This window comes from Aethalodelphis obliquidens, unplaced genomic scaffold (assembly GCF_003676395.1).
Source record: "Aethalodelphis obliquidens isolate GAN/ISIS:26980383/991018 unplaced genomic scaffold, ASM367639v1 scaffold62, whole genome shotgun sequence".
NCBI classification, from domain to species: domain Eukaryota; kingdom Metazoa; phylum Chordata; class Mammalia; order Artiodactyla; family Delphinidae; genus Aethalodelphis; species Aethalodelphis obliquidens.
In genome coordinates this window covers 2653484-2677827 of record NW_020838006.1, presented here as the reverse complement: position 1 = coordinate 2677827, position 24344 = coordinate 2653484, and the positions used below count along the sequence as shown (strand labels likewise).

At 37.1% G+C, this 24344-nt stretch overlaps 1 protein-coding gene across 12 annotated transcripts in view; it reads right to left on the bottom strand.

The window, feature by feature from the left end:
• RBMS3 (RNA binding motif single stranded interacting protein 3) overlaps nucleotides 1-24344 on the bottom strand; it is a 715251-nt gene that overhangs the window by 167576 nt on the left and 523331 nt on the right. The gene's annotated exons all lie outside the window — the stretch shown is intronic.

Here is a 24344-nt window from a genome sequence, read left to right as displayed (position 1 = left end):
TTAAGTATAAAAAAACATATTAGAAGCAGCAAGGGAAAAACAACAAATAACACACAATGGAATCCCCATAAGGTTAACAGATGATCTTTCAGCAGAAACTGCAAGCAAGAAGGGAGTGGCAGGACCTATTTAAAGTGATGAAGGAGAAAAACCTACAACCAACATTACTCTGCCCAGCAAGGATCTCATTCAGATTTGATGGAGAAATTAAACCCTGTACAGACAAGCAAAAGCTGAGAAAGTTCAGCACCAGCAAACCAGCTTTAAAACAAATGCTAAAGGAACTTTTCTAGGCAGGAAACACAAGAGAAGGAAAAGACCTACAATAACAAACCCAAAACAATTAAGAAAATGGGAATAGGAACATACATATCAATAATTACCTTAAATGTAAATGGATTAAATGCTCCCACCAAAAGACACAGACTCACTGAATGGATACAAAAACAGGACCCGTATATACGCTGTCTACAAGAGACCCACTTCAGGGACACACCCACTAGGGACACATACAGACTGAAAGTGAAGGGATGGAAAAATATATTGAATGCAAATGGAAATCAAAAGAAAGCTGCAGTAGCAATTCTCATATCAGACAAAATAGACTTCAAAATAAAGAATATTACAAGAGACAAAGAAGGACACTACATAATGATCAAGGGATCAATCCAAGAAGAAGATATAACAATTGTAAATATTTATGCACCCAACATAGGAGCACCTCAATACATAATGCAAATACTAACAGCCATAAAAGGGGAAATTGACAGTAACACAATCATAATAGGGGACTTTAACACCCCATTTTCACCAATGGACAGATCATCCAAACTGAAAATAAATAAGGAAACACAAGCTTTAAAGATACATTAAACAAGATGGACTTAATTGATATTTATAGGACATTCCATCCAAAAACAACAGAATACACATTCTTCTCAAGTGCTCATGGAACATTCTCCAGGATAGATCATATGCTGGGTCACAAATCAAGCCCTGGTAAATTTAAGAAAATTGAAATCGTATCAAGTATCTTTTTGAACACAACGCTATGAGACTAGGTATCAATTACAGGAAAAGGTGTAAAAAATACAAACACATGGAGGCTAACAATACACTACTTAATAAACAAGTGATCACTGAAGAAATCAAAGAGGAAATAAAAAAATACCTAGAAGCAAATGACAATGGAGACACGACGACCCAAAACCTACGGGATGCAGCAAAAGCAGTTCTGAGAGGGAAGTTTATAGCAATACAATCCTACCTTAAGAAACAGGAAACATCTCAAATAAACAACCTAACCTTGCACCTAAAGCAATTAGAGAAAGAAGAACAAAAGAACCCCGAAAGTTAGCAGAAGGAAAGAAATCATAAAGATCAGATCAGAACTAAATGAAAAAGAAATGAAGGAAAAAATAGCAAAGATCAATAAAACTAAAAGCTGGTTCTTTGAGAAGATATACAAAATTGATAAACCATTAGCCAGACTGATCAAGAAAAAAGGGAGAAAACTCAAATCAATAGAATTAGAAATGAAAAAGGAGAAGTAACAACTGACACTGCAGAAATACAAAGGATCATGAGAGATTACTACAAGCAACTCTATGCCAATAAAATGGGCAACCTGGAAGAAATGGACAAATGCTTAAAAATGCACAACCTGCCAAGACTGAACCAGGAAGAAATAGAAAATATAAACAGACCAATCACAAGAACTGAAATTGAAGCTGTGATTAAAAATCTTCCAACAAACAAAAGCCCAGGACCAGATGGCTTCACAGGCAAATTCTATCAAACATTTAGAGAAGAGCTAACACCTATCCTTCTCAAACTCTTCCAAAATACAGCAGAGGGAGGAACACTCCCAAACTCATTCTACGAGGCCACCATCACCCTGATACCAAAACCAGACAAAGATGTCACAAAGAAAGCAAACCACAGGCCACTATCACTGATGAATATATATGTCAAAATCCTCAACAAAATACTAGCAAACAGAAACCAATAGCACGTTAAAAACATCATACACCATGATCAAGTGGGGTTTATTCCAGGAATGCAAGGATTCTTCAATATACGCAAATCAATCAACGTGATACACCATATTAACAAATTGAAGGAGAAAAACCATATGATCATCTCAATTGATGCAGATAAAGCTTTTGACAAAATTCAACACCCATTTATAATAAAAACCCTGCAGAAAGTAGGAATAGAGGGAACTTTCCTCAACATAAAAAAGGCCATATATGACAAACCCACAGCCAACATCGTCCTCAATGGTGAAAAACTGAAAGCATTTGCACTAAGATCAGGAACAAGACAAGGTTGCCCACTCTCACCACTCTTATTCAACATAGTTTTGGAAGTTGTAGCCACAACAATCAGAGAAGAAAAAGAAATAAAGAAGAAGTAAAGCTGTCACTGTTTGCAGATGACATGATACTATACATAGAGAATCCTAAAGATGCTACCAGAAAACTACTAAAGCTAATCAATGAATTTGGTGAAGTAGCAGGATACAAAATTAATGCACAGAAATCTCTGGCATTCCTATACACGAATGATGAAAAATCTGAAAGTGAAATTAAGAAAACACTCCCATTTACCACTGCACCAAAAGGAATAAAATATCTAGGAATAAACCTACCTAAGAGAGAAAAGACCTGTATGCAGAAAATTATAAGACACTGATGAAAGAAAGTAAAGATGATACAAATAGATGGAGAGATATACCATGTTCTTGGATTGGAAGAATCAACATTGTGAAAATGACTCTACTACCCAAACCAATCTACAGATTTAATGGAATCCCTATCAAACTACCATTTTTCCAGAACTAGAACAAAAAATTTCACAATTTGTATGGAAACACAAAAGACCCTGAATAGCCAAAGCAATCTTGAGAACGAAAAACGGAGCTGGAGGAATCAGGCTCCCTGACTTCAGAATATACTACAAAGCTACAGTAATCAAGAGAGTATGGTGCTAGCATAAAAACAGAAATATAGATCAATGGAACAGGATAGAAAGCCCAGAGATAAACCCACACACATATGGTCACCTTACCTTTGATAAAGGAGGCAAGAATATACAGTGGAGAAAAGACAGCCTCTTCAATAAGTGGTGCTGGGGAAACTGGATAGGTACATGTAAAAGTATTAAATTAGAACAGTTCCTAACACCATACACAAAAGTAAACTCAAAATGGATTAAAGACCTAAATGTAAGGCCAGACACTCTCAATCTCTTAAAGGAAAACATAGGCAGAACACTCTACGACATAAATCACAGCAAGATCCTTTATGGCCCACCTCCTAGAGAAATGGAAATCAAAAGAAAAATAAACAAATGGGACTTAATGAAACTTCAAAGCTTTTGCACAGCAAAGGAAACCATAAACAAGACCAAAAGACAACCCTCAGAATGGGAGAAAATATTTGCAAATGAAGAACTGACAAAGGATTAATCTCCAAAATTTACAAGCAACTCATGCAGGTCAATATCCAAAAAACAAAGAACCCAATCCAAAAATGGGCTGAAGACCTAAATAGACATTTCTCCAAAGAAGATATACAGATTGCCCACAAACACAGGAAAGAATGCTCAACATCATTAATCATTAGAGAAATGCAAATCTAAACTACAATGAGATATCATCTCACACTGGTCATAATGGCCATCATCAAAAAATCTAGAAACAATAAATGGTGGAGAGGGTGTGGAGAAATGGGAACACTCTTGCATTGTTGGTGGGAATGTAAATTGATACAGCCACTATGGAGAACAGTATGGAGGTTCCTTAATAAACTAAAAATAGAACTACCATACAACCCAGTAATCCCAGTACTGGGCATATACCCTGAGAAAACTATAATTCAAAAAGAGTCATGTACCAAAATGTTCATTGCAGTTCTTTTTACAATAGCCAGGACATGGAAGCAGCCTAAGTGTCTATCGACAGATGAATGGATAAAGAAGATGTGGCACATATATACAATGGAATATTACTCAGCCATAAAAAGAAATGAAATTGAGTTATTTGTAGTGAGGTGGATGGACCTAGAGTCTATCATACAGAGTGAAGTAAGTCAGAAAGAGAAAATGAAATACCGTATGCTAACGTGTATATGGAATCTAAGAAAAAGAAAAAAACAACGGTCATGAAGAACCTAGGGGCAAGATGAGAATAAACACAGACCTACTAGAGAATGGACTTGAGGATATGCGGAGGGGGAAGGGTAAGCTGTGAGAAAGTGAGAGAGTGGCATGGACATATATACACTACCAAATGTAAAACAGATAGCTAGTGGGAAGCAGCCGCATAGCACAGGGAGATCAGCTAGGTGCTTTGTGACCAACTAAAGGGGTGGGATAGGGAGGGTGGGAGGGAGGGAGATGCAAGAGGGAAGAGATATGGGAACATATGTATATGTATAACTGATTCACTTTGTTATAAAGTAGAGACTAACACACCATTGTAAAGCAATTATACTCCAATAAAGATGTTAAAAAAAAAAAAAGTACAGCAGTGGAGATCTAAAAAGCTAGTTGATTCTTTGAAAAGTTGATAAATAAAAATTACTTAAAATAGAAAAAAAAAAGAGCACATGTGCATATCAGTCTAGCAGCATATATAAAAGGTCTCACTGAATATAGTCAAATAATCTGTTTATATTAAAACAAAATAAACAACAGTAATAATAATAGTAAGCCGTTTGAGTTGAAGGCACGCAACTGGACAGGGACAGGGAAAGAGGGGTCTACAGAATAGCGGCAAGTCGGAGCTCCTCGGGGTATGAGGACAGCAGAATTTCATGTGGCTGGAAAGTGATTTTTCTAGGAGAGTATGGCTAACAGATTTAGGTTGGCAGCTGAATTGTTGAGAACTGTTCAGACCTGAGCTACTCCTGAAAAGCAAGGGGAAAGGATATAAATGACTCATAGTTTCTCGATGCTCTGAGGTTACCAGCAGGGAAAGTATTCACCAAAAGATTTAACAGAGACACAATCTAATTATGCCATTTCCATAGGCCTTTCTCTGTTATCTTTCTGGTCTGTATCTTTCAGCCTCCCAACTTGCTGACTAAGCTGTGGGTTACCCAGTGAACAGGCTGAGTTGGGATTCATTCATTGTTTTTCTTAGGTAATACACTTTGTTCCAACTATGCCCCAGATGCAATGCGATATTCAAATAATGTATCACCAATGGTTCTGGTTCTAAGAAACCTACTCCAGTAAGTTAACACAGTCTTCAGTAACACAGTATGGCATTGAGAGAAAGTCTCTTAATGTAAGTCAGAATTGAGAGTTCCAGCCCTGACTCAGCCACAAACAAAGGAGACATGTGAACTGGAGAATCTGTTAGCCTTCTTGGGTATCAGCATGCATATTTACACAATGAAGGGGAAAGATAGGATAAAACATCACAACCCTGCAGGTCCCCCCAAAAAGTCTATGATTCCAGGATATTTATTCAAATAATATATTTGCAAGAGAAAGCAAGACAATAATTATCACAAGAAAACTACTGACCACAGACTCAGAAAACAACCTGACAGTCACATGGCCTTGAAAGAACCACTGAATCCACAGATCCCATTAACTCTATGATTTTCACTACAAATTGTTCCTGCTAAACCTGACTGATGGTACTTCAAGTGAGAGTGCATCTATAAGAATCTTTAGAGGGAAATACAAGAGACCTCCGAGACTCAAGACTTTAAGGAAGATTCTCTAGCAATCATAAATGGAGAACTAGGTTCTAATCCTCAACTTGGTAAAGATGGGTAAGCCAGTTTGGTACTCCAGAAGAACAACATGTGGTTTCACCAGACTTCATCATTTACCACTTTTCCGCAAGAAACTTCTCATCCTTGTGACTGTCTCTATCGCACTGCAGAAAAAAAAAATCTCAAAGGAAAGAGGTCACTGCACACTCAGATAAGTATCAAAGTAAGTAAGTTGCGCAAATGGGAAACACAGAAGTCTTCCAAGGAGAAATATGCCCATCCGTTCCTTTCTTTATCATGGTAACTTCACACCAATTTCAGCATCAGATAATCTATCCCTGGTTGAAGTTGCTACCAGTATATCTACGGTTAGTGTAGGCTGTATGTGGGCAAACTTGGAAAAGTTTGCAAATTATAAACGTTTGCAATTATAACCCTATATAACAAATTCTGAAGAAATTCAGCTCAGAAGCCAAACAGGATAAAAACATCCTAGTTTATAGAAGAGGATGCTGTATTTGTTTGTACAGATATATCTACTGATTCCCGATGAAGAAAGAAACCAAAAATTCACATCAAAAAATGTGTGATTAAATAGACAAAGAACATTGTAAATTTTCACTTAGTCTTTTCTGAAATTCAATTATGGTAATGCAGCAAACACACTTGCATTATTCTCCATTTCTTTACTCTGTTCATTCTCAAATCAATACATTTCCACAGCACCTGCTGTTCTTATAACATGGATTCTTAGAATAAGGTTATGAGTCCAGTATCTTTAAACATTCTTGTTTTGAATGGCTGTCCTTTCTGATCCTTTTTTTTTATTGTTTGTCAGTGATGTAATTGGTAGAACATCTTAAAGTAGTGATTCAAATTAGAGGTAAATGGAAAGGTCAGAGTAAGATAGTTTATTCATTTATAGTATCATTTGCCAACAAAGTAGGCCATTAAAATCTGGGTGTCTCATTCTAATGACAATGAATAAAATGAAAGCATAAATGAATTGAAGGACCCCATGAGGACTCATACTAGAAGGTCTGGCTGCATTTCCTCAGACCTTGCTTGCCTTTTAAAACTCATGAGAACTCTCTCATTGTGTGTAACAATGCTATGAACTTACCCTGTCATTTTTGTTCTGGTGTGTGTGTGTGTGTGTGTGTGTGTGTGTGTGTGTGTGTGTATGTATATATATATATATATATATATACACGCACATATAAATATAAATATATATATAGAGAGGGAGTGTTTTATTTAGCAGTGCCATAATACACATATCTTTTAATTGAAGTCATTTCTTTTATGTTCTAAAATTTTATCTAAATATTTTACTTTCTTTTTAAGTCATTTTACCTTAGTGATATATCAGAGTCATTTGGTCCTAACACTCACTTTTTCCCTGAGCTCTTGAAGTCAGTAATTTAAAAATTATAGAGTAAGACCTATGGCATCTCAGAGGCAATATGATAAAGCACAAGGAAGTTTTAAGAATTAAACAACTGTGAAGTAGCTCTATCTTCCAAGTATAGTGGTAGCAACAGTTCTGTAGAACCCAAGGCTACCTTGGCTTCAACATGAATTTCCTCTATGCATATATTTTTACTTAGTTTAATCTTTCATTCATTTCATAATACTTCACTCAAAAGTAATAAATTGTTTTAACCATTGGTTTCTTAGGTATGCTAATCAGTGATTTCAAATATAATGTTAAAACCTCATATATAAATATATTTTCATCGTTCTGGCTATAAGCACACATATATAAGTTATACCGCTTTTTAAATAAAATATACCTCTCCAATTGCTTGGAAGCTGCAAAAGTTTCCTTCTCAAACTTGCTAACTTTTCAAAACAATGTGTTTCTCAAGGAACAGAAACCTTGTCTCTGAAGAAACTGGTGTGAATCACTTCTTTAGATCTCGGTCGTCATCTTGAGAAGAGAATAAGTCCCAGCATAACATTTTCCTTAATGAATATCCCCAAATAATTCACACACTCTGTTATCGTAAGAGGGTAAGAAAGAAAACAGAGAGTGAAGAGAAAGAAAAAAGATACTAGTTTGCCTTTCTCCTCTGTGTTTTGAGTTAGGTTTTTAGTAACACCTTTTTATCACTGAAGAACAGACAAAAGCAAAGAACTTACTCCTCAAGGACATTGCGGCAAGAATATTCAATCACTCATCCTTCCACTGATTCATCTGTTTATCCATCCATCCAGCCAGCCAGCCTTCCAGCCATGCAGTCACTCATTTATTCATGTGTCCATTCTTTCAAGAGAGGAGGCTGTATCTTTTCTCTTTTACTGTGGCCAATGCACCTCCTTGAAGAAAAAATCACGTTGCTGCAGCATAATTTTAATTGTGAAGATTCCAGTCTCTGATTAGGGCCAGTGTTTCATGGGCAGATTTTTCTGTTTCCTGTAACTTTGCTCCATAAGCCTGGGAACAGTTTGGCAATAATCTTTCTTACCATGTAAACAATTTTACTCAGAACTACTCAGTGAATCACACTAAATCCTAATAACAAGGTATAAAGAGGCAGCCAGTAAGCTGAGGGAAAAGGTCTGGACCAAGGGTCAGGAGACCGTTGATCCAGCTCCTCTCCATGAATTTCCAAAATCCTCAGGTATCCAGATGCCACAGTGCCTTCCATAATGGTTTTTGCTAGAACTCCTCTGGTTTTATCTCTTTCCCAAAGTACTGTCTTCTTCTGAAGTGTGCTACGTCTAGTGAAGATTGACATTAGAACATAGCAATACACTTTCTCTAGAACAAGTGAAAGAAACGAGGTCCTTCTCAAAAAAAAGTTTTATCTGGAAGTCATATGGGAAAACTATAGATACGTGACATTTCCTAGGAGCAGAGCAAGTGAATGCCTCCAAGTGAAACCTGTACAGAAATGAGGGTCGCAGGGCAGAGTAGGGGAGAAGCTAAGCAAGGATGTTATCTCAGGCTTGAGTCTAGCCTCAACCTGGTCCCTGGGGGAGCTGGAGAGCAGGAATGGCACCATCAAGGTGTCCTTCCTTGCAGTAAGACGGCTGGTCTTTTATATCCTATGTAGGTCAGTCATTGGCTGTTGACTTTTCCTAGGAGAAGAAAATAATCTCCAAGGAATTTCTGGTCAACGTAGGTGCCTGCTGCCAAAGGTAATTCTTAAGAGAAGGGCACAGGTACAAGCTGTCAGCCCCCACAGAGGCTGGGGGGCGGGGTTGGGGGGGATGATACAGCCTGATAACAGGGATCTGGGTTGGGGTACCAATGGGCTTCAGTCAGGCTGTTTTTAGGTTCTCTTACAGTTTGTCACAGGGGTAATAAATGAATCTTATAGGGGAAAATTGTTTCTACTTGATATCTGTGCTATATTTCTCTAGCTTGTTCTGAAAAGGATGTCCTCTCAGGATCAACCACAGTATAAGGATCTTGAAGACAGGCCTGTGCACAGCGACCCCTGGCATTTAGCACAACGTGATGGTAAGTGGGCATCCTGGGAAATCTGTTCACTCCTCCAGATACCATTTCTTCTTCTGCAAAATGTAAAACTCTTACTAATAAGCTGCTTCTAATTTATCCATTAAAGCAACTTGTCTTGAGATCTTAAATTGGCCTCTGAGGATTTAAATATGGATCAAGTTTGAAAACATGAAATGAACTTACAGGATTCTAGATCTAATGTAAAATTTGGATTTGGGAGAGGCTCCTTTGGCAAGATGGTGTGAAAGTACTGAGAGCACAAAACAGTTTCTCTGTTTCATCTTTTATTCTGAGTTGGCCCTTTCTGTTACTAGGCTTTCTTTAAAAACAATCCTAAGAAATATGAACTAAACACACTTTATCAATCTTTAGTCAATTGGAAGATAGTGAACTAAGGCACTCTCCGTTGCCCTGGAGTCTTCAAACTGTTGTTGAAATTGAGATAAATTGTATCATCATTCCTTTCTAATTTGTTGCACATGAGAGATATTAACTGGTTAAGAATTTGCCTTCCAAAATCATAAAACATCAGTTCAAATCCCAGTTCTGCCACCTACCACCTGCAAGACTTTAGGCCGTTTACTTAACTGTTCTAATATTCAGTACTATTATTAGTTTATAGATGGGATTAAGAATAGTATCTGTTGCGAGGAGTTCTGAAGATTAAATAACAGAGTGCTTAGAAAACACTGTCTCTTACACACAGCAAACATCAAACAATTCTTCTTATTTTCTTTTGCATGGTCTTACTCTTGTACTTGTTTGTATAATGCTTTGGGAAAATTGTGAAAGTTAAGGGCTTTTCTTCCATCTTGGTATCAGTCAACTGGGTCATTAAGACCCCAACTGGCTTGTCCATGGTATATATTGATGGTGTCAACCTCAGTGATTAGATGGCTAGAATGATGACTTTTAGTTTTAGCTAGACACTTCAATTTGCAGTAATAACATTAGTTTAAGATGCTGGTTGCAAACTTTAACCGTCACAAGCTATGAGTCTACTACAGCCGTTGTTCACCTTAATGCTTCATGGGTCCTTCTGTCTAATTACCGCACACACTCTATTTCTGGCTTAAAAGGTTCTTGTTACGCTCTCTATAAGAGCAAATACAGATCATCTCTCATGACCCATAAAATAGGCCTCTTTCCTGAAAACTTCTCTGTTCAGCCCAGCTGTTAGGCTCTCTCCCTCATTACCTTTTAACTTTACATATTCTAGTTAGGCGTTTGTATTCGTTTTCTGTTGGTGTAACAAGTCCATAAACGTGGTGGCTTAAAGCAATATAAATTTACTACCTTATACTGCTGTAGGTTAGAATTCTGACATGGGTCTCACTGGGCTAAAATTAAGGTGTCACCAGGGCTGCATTCTCTTCTGGAGGCTCTAGGAGAGAATCCACTTCCTTGCCTTGTTTGCTTTCTAGAGTCACGCACATTCCTCGGCTCTGGTCCCCGGTCCTCCATGTTCAAAGCCAGCGTCATTGGGTCAAGTCCTTCTCGTAACATCACTTTGACCTTCTCTTTTTCCTTCCTCTTCTACTTTTTGGAACCCTTATGATTATACTGGGCCAAAACAGGTAACCCAGGATAATTTCACTAAGGTCAGCTGATTAGCACCCTTAATTCTGTCTGCAACCTTTATTCCCCTTTGCCACATAGCATAACATCTTCACAGGTTCTGGGGATTAGGATGTGGACATCTTTGCGGGGCGTGGGGGAGCATTATTCTGCCTGTCACAGTCATTAGCAGAGGAGGCGTGTCCTTACCATCACAGAATTATAATCTAGTGGGGTGAGGGGGAGATACAAGTAAGAAAAGTAAACAAATAACCCAATGAATGACAATAAGTAGCGATAATATTTAGGAAAGAAATAAAATCAGATGAACTGTTAGAACCTGTGAGAGGAGGACCTGTATAGATAGATAGTCAGGGCACGCATCACTAAAAAGGTGACACTGAAGCTGAGATCTGAAGGAGGAGATTGGTGCTCATGTGAATGGCAGACAAAGTAGAGTCAGGAAAGGCTGGGAGGGGAAAGAAGGATAGCTTTCCAGGCAGGAGGGACCACAGTACAAAGTTTAAAAGGCAAAAGAGAGATATTTGTCCATTTAATGAACCACAGAGAGTCCATGGAGCTAGAGTATAACAGGCTTGGGGGAGGGTCGGAGGCTTTAATCCTAGGAAAATAACCAGGACCACATCACTTTGACAATACAATGGGAAATGGGTAACGAAACTAAAGCAAGGAGTTACTGTAAACTGATTTGTGTTTTTAAAAGGATCTGACTCTTTTGTGAAGACTAGATTGGAAGGAGCCAGGAATGGAAGTGGGAAGACTATGCGGGCAGCTACAAAAGTCAATCTATTAATGGCTAATTTTATGTAATAAAAAATATCAAGTATTATCAGGGATGTGGAGAAAGTAGAAGTATCATACATTTCTGGGAAGGCAAATGGGCTCACTTGAACACTACTGGTGGAGAAATACTAAAGCTGAACATTTGCATACCCTATGACTAAGCAATTCTACTCCTAGATATAATAGAAATAATTCCCAATAGAAATGAGTACATGCATTTACCTAAAGGCATGTTCTAGAACTGAGCTATCCAATACAGTAGCCACTAGCCAAATGTGACTATTTAAATTTAAATTAATTACAATTAGCTAAAATTAAAAGTTTATTTCCTCAGTCACACTAGCCACATTTCAAGAGTTCAACAGCCACATGTGGTTAGTGGCTGCCATATTGGACAGTGTAGACATAAGATGCTTCTATCATTGTAGGAAGTTCTATTGGACTGTGGAATCCTAGAAGGTTCATAGTGACACTGTTAGTAACAGACAAAAGTTTGAAGCTACCTGAAAGTCTGTCCACATTAGAATGGATAAATAAATTATGACATATTCACACAAAAGGATACTATGCAACAAATATAATAAATAATCTACTCCTATAGGGAACAGGATGGGTGAATCTCACAAACATATTTGAGTAAAATGTCAGACACAAAAGAATATGGACTGTAAGATCCACTATAATGTACAAAAACAGGTAAAACTCATGCATTGTGTTAAAGGTTAGGACAGTGGTTATCCTTAGTAGGTGGAGGGGTAGTGAGTGGGAGAGAATATGAGGAGTCCTTTGTAGAACTGGTAACATTTTGCTCAGTGATGTGGCTGTTTAGTTTGTGAAAATTTATCAAGCTATTTATAATACATATATATATTATACTTTAATAAAAAGAATTTTTTCAAGTTAAGCTGTAACACAAATTTTAGTGTGAATTAAAAAATACAGATAATCAACGGTGACCTACTGTATAGCACAGGGAACTCTACTCAACACTCTGTAATAATCTATATGGGAAAAGAATCTGGAAAAGAATGGATATAGGTATAACTGAATCACTTTACTGTACACCTGAAACTAACACATTATAAATCAACTATACTCCAATATAAAATAAAAAATTCAATTAAAAAATGTAAATATTCACCCTCTCTTCATTGCCAGAAAAAGTGAGGTGTTTAATTTCTTGAATTTATCAACAAAACAATGGGTTCCTCCAGGTACCACACTTGACTAATCTGTCCTTCTTAATGTTTTCAAATGGAGCATGCAAGGTGCCTCTGAGACAGTGGAGGATTTTAGAGTATTGCTTACCACCAAACCCACCACTGTGCACCAGAAAATATCTCTGATGTAATATGGCAGCCATGACACCTTCGCAGATAGGCAGGAATGGTGACACAAATGAAGGCACACGGAGGTTACACAGTTTGCCCAATGTCACAGAGCAAATCAGTCATGGAAAATCAAATCAAATCCATATCTCCTTCATGTATTCTCTCTGGTATATTGCTTTACCTTTCTACTCTGAGTTTTGGGCCCCAAAGCCAATAATTTATAGCATACATTGTCACTGGATACACTGAAAAATGTAGACACATCACATAGAGAGTGGAGTGTTGGAGAGAAACTCAATCTAAAGCCAAAATTAATTGAAGTGTCTCAGAATCTGACATTACTAGAAGAAACATTGTTGCGACTCTCAATTTATTCCACAAAAAAGTGCAACGTAATATGTTTTAATGCACTTTCTGTAGGTCTGCAATGCAAGTTTGATTTGTTTTCCCCAGAAGCAATTTACTTTTAAATTCCACAGCCTCAGATGTCATTGAAGAATGTTTTGGACAACTTAATCATGGCAACAGGGATTAAACCGGGAAACTGGCAGAAATAGTTTGTCTAAAATTAGGCATTCACTAGTCTGAAGGAAGGGAGGAAGAAAACTCTCAAATACTTGCTGTCACACACTCAGACTGAGGAAGTGGCAAAGGGCACCGAATGCCCTGACAAATGAAGTATGTCTGAGCAAATGTGAAAAAGAGAAAAGCACCTACCAGCCTGACACAATGTACACAGGAAAGCTTAAGGAGTATCACCCAGTGCAGTTGGTAAAAGGCCAGTCATATATATGAGTTTGAATTACTGACTCACGAAGGAACATCTAATGGGGCAATAATGTTCCCTAGGAGTCAAGTGACAGTTGAGTTTGGAGAAAATCAGTCAGACAGTCTATTCCTGATCACTTGTTTTCAAGTTTCTATTTCCTGATGACGATTACAAAGGATCCACTTTCATCAAAATCTGATGTGGCCAGAAGCAACAAGAAAGAAAAAAAAATAAAGGCAAGAACTTAATGGTAACCTCAAACATCCCTGGGTGGTTCAGTACTATATTGACTCTGGGAACAGTACTGAAGTAGACTGTTGCGTCTACAATGACTCTATTTCTTTTAGTATTCGGTTTACTTAAAAAAAAATCTTTCAAATGGTTTATTCTTGCTCCCCACTGGCCCACACAGACTTAGTTCTCACTAGGATATCATCTTCCAAAATGGAAGATGACATTGCATTCATAAATCTACTTTCTTATACTAAGTATGCTATCCAAAAACATTTCTTATTTCTGATGTTTTCTTTCCCAAATGCATGCTGACTTCTATTTTTAGATTCAATCAGAAATAAGGAAAACGTGACAGAACACACAATTACTAAACTCAATTTGTGTCTTTCAAAATGTCTCTTAAAGATTTTAAATGCAACACATTTTAATTCAAAAAATTAAGAGTAATAAAAAAGATGGCTAATAGGAGATATGTGATATATGCTTCATTTTCCACTTATATAAAAAAAATATATCTATTTAGACATCAATTGAGACCAAACATGACTTATGTACTCTGTGCCAATTTTAAAGACTCACAACAGTTTTGGGGGTGTAGAAATGACTATTTTCAAAGGTTCATTTTTTGTTAAAAATGAAAAGACCTGTAAATCATGAAGATTTATAATAATGTCTTTGTATGAAATTGTTTCCAATCACTGCAAAAAAACTTTGATTTCTGGGCTGGGCTGGGTTAAATTCAACGAAGCAAGTCACCATCGGAGGAATGCTTAGAGGCTGTGCCAATTCACAGAAATATGTTGATTTTATCCCCAAATGATAATCGCAGCAGAGGCTAGCTGAAATGTTCACCAGCATCTGTGTTCTCTTTCTCCTGGGCATACAAACAGACTACATCTCCCTGCTCTTCTGCATTTAGGGGGCCGAGTCACAGGACAGGGCTCTGTCCAGTGAAACGTGCAGAGGAATGTATGTGACTTTGGGGTTTGCTACTCAGGCAGTCTCCTGTGCTTTCTCCCTTCCTTTGCCTGCTTCTGAATAGAAGAGCCTGCAGTGGAGGACTCCGAGGCCCTAAAAATGGTCAAGCCATACGATGATAGAGGCCTGAATGCCTGAATGTGGGCGTGGGTTAGAATCCACATACCCTACACTCTGACCACACTGCACCATGACATAATGAAAAATTAACTTCTACTGAGTTATGACAGGGAACCAACAGTAGCTACAATAATAGCTAACACACTTATTTAATCCTCACAACACCCTGTTTTTCATTTTAACGTTAACCCTCTTGTAGCAAAGAACAAACTGAGACTTAGAGCGGTTAAATAATTGCCTTCAACTTCTAACCACATGTCAGTGTAAAGCCTGTATTGTTCAACATTGCCATGTATTGTTCCCTAAGAAGAAATGTGGATGTGAGGAAGAAGAGAAAGGAGATACAACCGTGGTTTCAGTGTTTAAATCTGTGAAAGAGGAGACTATAATTAACAGCTGAGCAGGGCAGTTGAGGCAGGTGGTCTCAGGGTTGGGACATATTAGGGAAACAGTGCAGGGAGGAGGCTTAGGAACCTGGGAATTACCTTATGTGAACAGGGGTGATGCTTCCCTGCATCTAAAGTAAAGTGACAATTAAATCTATTAGCTTGTGCTGCAGTTGGAGATGAGACCCCAGGGCCCCAGAGAAGTGCCTGGAAGATGGGAAATGGGGATGAGTGGATGTCTACTCAATCCTGCCTGGACCATCTCATTGGCCATTACGAGAGCTATTGTTACACTACTTCTCACCATGTCTTTTTCTCAACATCAATTCTCACAAAAAGATTCAACCAATGCCTTTAAAATCTTTTAAACCAGATATTCTCTGGCAACACGTGGATAGTAAGTGCAATGAAGAAGAGATAAAGAGCCTTTAGGGTTATGACTAATATCTGACCAAACCCTCAATGGCAAATACTCCCAGGAAGTCGTTTTATTCTGCTTTATTGGGGAAGCATCAAAGCTAAAGGGTTCTTTTGGAAGGAATTTCTAATGATGGAAAAGACCCTGAAAAAATCATCTCTACGTTCATCTGTAAAAGGAAAAAATTTCTCTGAAACTAAATATTCTAGTTTTGAATTTTCTATAAATTGGAGGGATAAATCAGCATATCTATCTACATGTTGGATGCACTTACCTTGGGATCCCAGTGCCCCAAATAGAAAATATGTATCATCATATGTATGTAAAGAAGTCCTTTGAAGTATTGCTTCCTCCTCCTAGGGTTTAAATGAGATCATACAGTGGACCCTTGAACAATGCAGGGGTTGGAAGCATGGAATATCTGCCCATATAACTTTACAGTCAGCCCTCAGTATATGTGGGTACGCATCTACGGATTCCACTAACCTCAGATTGTGTAGGACACCAGCATGTATTTAGTGGAAAAAATCCGCATATAAATGGAACTGCACAGTTCAAACCAGTGTTCTTCAAGGGTCAACTGTACATATAAAGAACATAAGCCCTCAATAATGTTTTTAAAATACAAGTTATTTTCATTATAGTAAAAATAGGGAGATGGTCAAGTAAATTATGGTATATGCATGCAACTGAATACTATGAAACTATTTTAAAAAACGAATCGGATCTGTATTACACAATACCAATCAAAAATCAAGCTGCCAAAAATATTTATAATTTCTGTCCATTTATAACTCAAATCCATGTGCTTCATTTGGCATAGAAAATATTTGGGTATATATTTTATATATGACCGAATGTTTTAATTTCTTACAGTGAGAATTATGTAAATAAAAGAGAATTCTTTAAAATTATAATATTAGGGCCTTATTTCCAAGCTCATCTTACTTTAATTTTATTTATTTTTTTAATAAATGTATTTATTTATTTATTTTTGGTTGTGTTGGGTCTTTGTTGTTGCGGGTGGGCTTTCTCTAGTTGTGGCGAGCGGGGGCTACTCTTCGTTGCGGCGTGTAGGCTTCTCATTGTGGTGGCTTCTCTTGTTGCGGAGCACGGGCTCTAGGTGTGCGGGCTTCAGTAGTTGTGGCGCACGGGCTCAGTAGTTGTGGCTTGTGGGCTCTAGAGCGCAGGCTCAGTAGCTGTGGTGCACGGCATGTGGGATCTTCCCGGACCAGGGCTCGAACCCGCGTCCCCTGCACTGGCAGGCAGATTCTTAACCACTGCGCCACCAGGTAAGTCCCCTTGCTTTAATTTTAAACTGGCAACCAGGCAGACCTACTTTCCAAATAGCCACTTGGAGTTTTCAAGGAAACACTCATTCTGAAACTCTCTCTTCTACAGGGAGGAGCACATAAAAGAGGGCTTTCTAAACTAACATGAGAGATTTCTAAGCTCTTTTGGTTTATGGGAAACTGTTCCACAAAAGACAGAAAATGAGATATCAATTTTGAATTTCTGTATAGCACAACATGGTCTCCTGAGGGAATTTTCTAGGAAGATTTCTTAACTCATGCCATTTTTGGGCTGTTATGCCAAGAATCTTATGGAAATATTATGTTTTAACAACATAAATAAAGCTTTCCAGAGTTGGTTGTAAAAGATTTACCACATTTTGAACTAGGTATCTATGATGACCCATAAAACATATTAAACTCAAAGAGTGACTTTGATAAAATTTCCCCAAGCAAATAATTGAGGATCTGTAGAAAGGGAAAACCATAAGTATGCTTATTGCAGCATTATTCATAATAATGAAAGCTGGAAACGGCATTCGGGTCCAATAACAGGGGAATTAGTTAAATGTTATGGCACATGAAGCTATTAAGAGACATATTTATATGTAAAGGAGTTCATGATAAACTAACTCAAGAAGACAGCAGATAGTACAACAATATATAGTATATGAAACTATTTATACCTATGCATATGTGTGTATATATGAAAAAATATTCATGATCAAATAAATAAGTTCGGGAAAATATACATGCACTAGGAAATAAGTAATACGTTTCTATGGGGAGAATTTGTTTTACTACTTAGGTATATTTTTTATTGGTATCTAAAATAAATAATTAAGATGTTATAAAAATCAAAAGGAACCAAAAATAAGGCTCAGTACACCATGACTCTGTTATTTGGGGGGAAAAAAACTTGCAAGAGTGAGACGAGAAATATGAATTTGCTTACTTTAATCCTTATTACTGTCTTCTCTGAGAATAAAAAGTGATATATATATGATATATATATATATATATATATACACACATACATATGTGTGTATATATGTGTGTGTGTGTGTATGTGTGTGTATATATAGACACCTACCTGTGTGTGTATGTATATTTGAAATGTCACCTGAAGGAGACTTGTAAAATGCAAAAGAGCTCCAAGATTGTTTGTATATTTCAACCATTCACTTAAACAGAAATAACCTATGACACATAAATATCTAATGCTTCCTGGATAGCACAAAGGAAGTCCAGAAAGTTTTAATTTTAAGTTAGAAATAAAAGAATTATAACTGGAGATCCAGAGACTATTAGCACTAAAGAGATCACCTGTCTTTAATTAGACATTGCTCATCAAATCTCTTGTTCTTATCCACCCAAATGACCTTGTCAAGATGACTATCTTTATAAGGAAATATTGTGCTAATTATCACCAGGATGAAAAGAATTACTTCTATTAACTAAGTGTACACTACAATCTAGGAACTATGCTGTTTCTTTACATTTCCAACATAATGGCTTATTTGATATTGATAAAGAAATTGAAAATGATGTTTCCTGGATTTAAAAAAAGCAGATTCCTTAAACACTATGTCAATACTATGATAAAATGAAATAAAACAAAATTTGAACATGTCTAACAAATGGAAGAAAAGAACCAAGATGGGGGTGAGAGCAGTGATGGAATCTTGATTTTAAACAGATGTTACTGATGTACTTTTTTCTTCCTCCAAAACTCCTGAGGTTAAAGCTCTTTTCTTCATTTACTAGAAAGCATTTCAGCCTAACATTGCTGTCTTCACAGGAAATAGCAGTCCACTATATTAATCATCACAGTAAACAAACCTTAAAGAGGAATCTCCAGAAAGAGGGCACTCTCCCAATCCCTCAAAAATCTGTGAGAGACGGGAACACTCAGGGGAAAACAGAAAATGTGAGCTCTGAAATGAGCTGCTTCCCTGCTACCTTTTATTAAAAAAAAAAAAAAAAAAATCCGCAAAACTTTAATCAAATGAAATAAACTTTTAACTTTAGTAGTGAAAACTGGCCAGAACTATTGACATAGTCAAAGACCTATATTCCTAGGAATAAATTGATAATTTATTCTTATCCCAGAATAAAAAGCTATGCACACATGTGCATATACAAATGTAAGCTGGTATAACACACACACACACACACACACTGTGTCCATGTGGATAAATGAAACAAATTTAACACCTAGGTATTTTTAAAAGATGTTCTTATGACATTCTCTAAAGTTAAAGAACCAAACCCTTTTTTTTTTTTTTCCGGTACGCGGGCCTCTCACTGTTGTGGCCTCTCCCGTTGCGGAGCACAGGCTCCAGACGCGCAGGCTCAGCGGCCATGGCTCACGGGCCCAGCCGCTCCGCGGCATGTGGGATCTTCCTGGACCGGGGCACGAATCCGCGTCCCCTGCATCGACAGGCGGACTCTCAACCACTGCGCCACCAGGGAAGCCCCAAACCCATATTTAAAAAAAAACAAAAGAACTGAGGTATGTATTGTCTTTAATACTAAAAAAATATACATTTAATATTATTTTACATATCTTTTAAACAGTAATTCCTCTGTCTATTTCCAACTCAGGAGAAATAAGAGGAAAAATCATCAAAGTTAGGGTATAGGAATGGAAATTTAAATACTTCTGTTATATCAGGACCATCATCATATACGTATTTTTTATTTTTTTTGTAGAGAAAACAAGAAAATCAATTATGTGAAAAAAGATAAGTTTATTTTATACCTCCTATGACCCAAAACTATTATGAAAAAATAAAGCTAGTCAATTTTTGAACATTAACGGAAATTTTAAAAAGCACTTTTAGATAAATTCCTCATTTCTTTCATTGGTCCACAACAAAGACTTGGTTGATTCTTTCTTTCTTTCAGTATTATTTTATTCAACTTTTGAAGTCTGAGATAGTGGCAAATAACTATTTTCTGACCTTTAAGTTTTATTTTATCTTCTTCATTGACTGTTAGGAAATAAAAGTAAATCAGAGGACAAATAAGAAGAATCTACATTTAGGTTCTTTTCTGTCACTGTAACAAATCACATTAAAAATCAATATTTCCTCACTGACCATTTAATTAATGTTCTTTATTCAGCAGAATTCAGCAGGAAATTAAAAAAATTATTTAATTAAAGTATAGCTTATTTACAGTGTTGTATTAATTTCTACTGTACAGCAAAGTGATTCAGTATTACGTGTGTGTGTATATACATATATATATACACACATATATTCTTTTCCATTTTCTTTTCTATTATGGTTTATCACAGGATATTGAATATAGTTCCCTGTGCTATATAGTAGGACCTTGTTGTTTATTCATTCTCTATACAATAGTTTGCATCTACTAATCCCAACTTCCACTCCATCCCTTCCCCATCCCTGCTCCCCCTTGGCAACCACAAGTCTGTTCTTTATGCCTGTGAGTCTGTTTCTGTTTCATAGATAAGTTCATTTGTGTCATATTTTAGATTCCACATATAAGTCATATCATACGGTATTTAAAATACCTTTTAAAATATCCTTCACTTCATGAAAATATCAGAATTGCTATAGTCATCATCATAATGCTTTTAAAGCACGTTATCCAATGTACTGATCCTTCCCATTTCTCACACTTTTCGTATTCTTTTCTTCCTTTATAATTTAATTCTTTTCAAAATGAGTTGAACAGGTCTAAGTGATAGTCGAACAGGTAGAATGAGCCCCACTGTGATGTCTTTTTTTTTTTCGGCCGTGCCATGCAGCATGTGAGATCTTAGTTCCCCGACCAGGGATCAAACCCATGCCTGCTGCAGTGGAAGCACAAGGTCCTAACCACTGGACCTCCAGGGAAGTCCCTGTGATGTCTTATTATAAGGTATGGGGTCAAGCAGACATTAACTTATTTAACCCATCCTTATAGTGATGTGGGATTAGAGGATCATTCGTACACTTGGCTGCTTTACTGAACAGCTGATCAGAAGATCTGCTCTAGGTATTGTATAAAATTCTTTCCTGTGGGGAAGTGATGTGTTACACTGTAACTTCAGCAATGCATTCTTATTTTACCCTCTGTGTTTCAAATTGCAAGCTCCTTTGGCATTTTCCTTTTCACTTGTCACTGGGGTTTAGAAGGCGAGAGATTTCCTGGAGCATATTCCATTGCATGGTTAACAATATCAATTCTACATTCGATACATTAGCAGGCAGAAGGAAAGAGAAGAAGCCAAATTGAGTATAAATAATTAAATTTGTAAAAGGTCAGTGAGCAATGGCAGGAAGGAGAAACCCTGGAGAAGTTGTGGGGCTTTGCTGCTTCACCACAGAGGTATTAAAATATGAATATTATCTGCTGACACAGCCAACAAAAGGGATGAACAACAACAATGCTTCCAACTAGCACAAGATCCTGAACTGTGCTGGAAACAGAGTGGTGACCTGTTAATTGTGCTTTAAAGGGAAGTGACACAAACCACGGACTTCTATACTATAAACTAATGTGAGAGCAACTTATCCACTTACATTTAAAAATAAAATCAATGTGATATGTATTATGCTTTGAGTCAAAATTTGGTGACACTAATTTGGAAAAAAACTGCATTTGCTTTGGCTTAAACAAAAACTGAAGTTTGGAATTAAGCTGTAGGGGAGAGGAAGAAAAGGATTAGAATTTGAAAATGGGAAAATATTATTTTTCCCATTGCCCAAAGCAATATATTTAGATATTACACACACACACACGCACACGTGCACACACACACACACACACCTTCACATGGTATTTTATTTTTACAGTGGGATTGAGCTATACCTAGTGATCTTGAAACCTGCTTATTTCATGTAAAAATGTACTGTGGAACATCTTTACAAGTCATCACATCATCATCTTTTTTTTAATGTCTGCATAGTATTCCATTGTACATTGTAAGGTTTTCTAAATAATTTTAAAAAATCATTTTCATGTTGAGAGACATCTGAATTGTAATACCAGTTTTTAAAAAAAAATATTACTAGCAATGCGGCAATGAATTTCTTTGTACAAATATCTGTATGCATATATGCTCCATATAGGATTATGCATGCTTTTTATTTTAATGCACAGTAGAAGATCACCCTCCAGTAAGGTTTTATGTCTAGCAGAGACCATAGAAAATATTTTATTTCATTTAATTTTGTTTATTAATGTATTAGGCTCACTGGTTCACTCTGAAAAGGATTTGGGGAAGCTGAGAGGCTAGATGTATGCAGAGCAGAAAAAGGCAGTGGCTTAGTGAGGCAGTGGCATTTTTGTCATGGTTTGATATGAAAAAGCAATCTTGATGCTGACAGTTTTATGTTCTTACTCCTTCATTACAGGTGATTGTAGGTACCCCCTCCTTCAGACACTCTTTAACACTTTCCCTTAAGGAAGTAAGAACTCATTTATTTCTCTGCTTCTAAAGGTTTTCCTGCTTAATTGTCCATTAACAAATTAAAGCATATATTTTCACACACACCCAACTTATAATAATGCCGATAGTCAAAATTGATTCATTGTGACATTTGAAAGTGAATACAGATGTTCATGACTCAGATATTTATAAAATTCAAAAAACAAATCCACTTCAATTGCACTGCAAAAGAATCCAAATCCTGTTGGAGAAAGCAACTGCAGATACTTAATTTGTGAAAAGCAATAAGCTTAAAAAGCATGTAGATCCTTCAGGACTCAACGTAGAATAATCAGTAGGTGCTGAAAGAAATAGAATTCATGATGTACCTGAATCAAGTGAGAGATAATACATGGACGTCCAGAAATCTGACATTACCTTGTAATAATATTAAAGATCCGTGCCATTCTAGGCTGGATTCTACAAACTCATGTGGTGAAGGACTAAAGCAACCATGATTTCACTACTCTCTCTTTCTCCGTGACATTTCACATGTACTTGTAAACTCTGTGTTAAGTCTTCGACCTGATGTGAGAATTACCCATGTAGGTTTGAAAATTGGGCTGGCTTCCTTCATTACCCACCAAAACTCTGCCAGCTGGTATGGTCAATAGAAAGTATAAAATAATTCTAGATTTGCAGGATAACCCTTCCACAAAACATCATACATCATACAGCACACTTCCTGGGTGACTTTTGGACTGTCTGTCCCAACAGAGTCTCTGTGCCTATCTTCTTCCTCACTGACTTAGATTATGAGGAGAGCATGTGGATGAAACACTGTCATTCGCCTGGTTTGAGACACTTGCACGGTGACAAGGTGATATCAAAGTGACAGGAAATAAACCAGCGGTGGAAAAAATAAATTCTGCTTTATGAAAATATGGTGCGATTTCTTTCCCTAGGTTCTTTTTTTTTTTTTTTTTTTTTTTTGCTGTACGCGGGCCTCTCACTGTTGTGGCCTCTCCCACTGAGGAGAACAGGCTCCAGACGCGCAGGCCCAGCGGCCATGGCTCACGGGCCCAGCTGCTCCGTGGCACGTGGGATCCTCCCGGACCGGGGCACGAACCCGTATCCCCCGCATCGGCAGGCAGACTCTCAAACACTGCACCACCAGGGAAACCCTTTCCCTAGGTTCTTTTTTTGTGTGTCTGTAGGTTTCAATTCTCTGTTTGAGAAGAGAAATATGGCTCCTGGATCAAAGCTTTAGTTTTAAAAAATCTATTATGCTGCAGAATGAAAAAGAACAGGCTATGTCTCAGAGTCATTCTTACTCCTCATACATTTTGAAGACAAATTTGTGCTAAAACCAGATATTAGATGGCAGTTAAAGTGAGAGGGGGAGGACTATTAGCCACGTTTGAATACACGAGGGAACAAAAATCTCTATTTGTCCATTTTTAATGTACTTAGAAATCCAACAATCCAGTCACAGACCAGATAATAAACAAAAAGATTTAACACTACTAGTGGTTTTAGAATAGAGAATTAAATGGATTCAAGAGGTATTCCTGGACATTTCAACAGGATTTTGCCACAAACATCACACACACACACACACACACATACACTTGTCTTTGCCAAGAAAGCCTGATACACTGTAGTAAGGTATGTTATTAATTAGACTAGTTAAAGCAATTGGCATCTTCATTCATATATGACGAGAAAAATATCACAGATTCGTGTTGTCCTTTCTTTAAGGTATAATGTAAATTGAGGTTTCATTACAGGCTCTGTAAGTGAACAAACTGGCTTTTGATAGGGAAGAAATCAGAAATAGAGACTTTTATGAAAAACATGGA